The 307-nt window shown below is 80.5% G+C and overlaps 1 protein-coding gene across 4 annotated transcripts in view; it reads left to right on the forward strand.

The window, feature by feature from the left end:
* STK25 (serine/threonine kinase 25) overlaps positions 1 to 307 on the forward strand; it is a 17,856-nt gene that overhangs the window by 378 nt on the left and 17,171 nt on the right. The gene's annotated exons all lie outside the window — the stretch shown is intronic.

The raw sequence follows: 307 nt of genomic DNA on the forward strand, positions 1-307 counted from the left end.
CGCCCCCGCGGCCGCCCCTCGCCAAGCCCCGCCCCCAGCGCCCTCCCCCCACCGCCAAGCCCTGTCTCCGTCCCCGGGCCCGCCACGCCACGCCAAGCCCCGCTCCCAACCCCCCACCCCCGCCAAGACCCGCCCCCCGGGCCTCCCCACCCCCGTCAAGCCCCGCCCCCAGTGCCCTTGCCCACCGCCAAGCGCCGTCCCCTCTGCACCACACCAAGAACCGCCCCCAGCGCCCTCCCCCACCGCCAAGCCCCGCCCCCGGAGCCTCCCCCCGCCCCACTCCCCCCACCGTTTGGCCCCCTCCCCA

Source organism: Equus quagga, chromosome 17, assembly GCF_021613505.1.
Source record: "Equus quagga isolate Etosha38 chromosome 17, UCLA_HA_Equagga_1.0, whole genome shotgun sequence".
NCBI classification, from domain to species: Eukaryota; Metazoa; Chordata; class Mammalia; order Perissodactyla; family Equidae; genus Equus; species Equus quagga.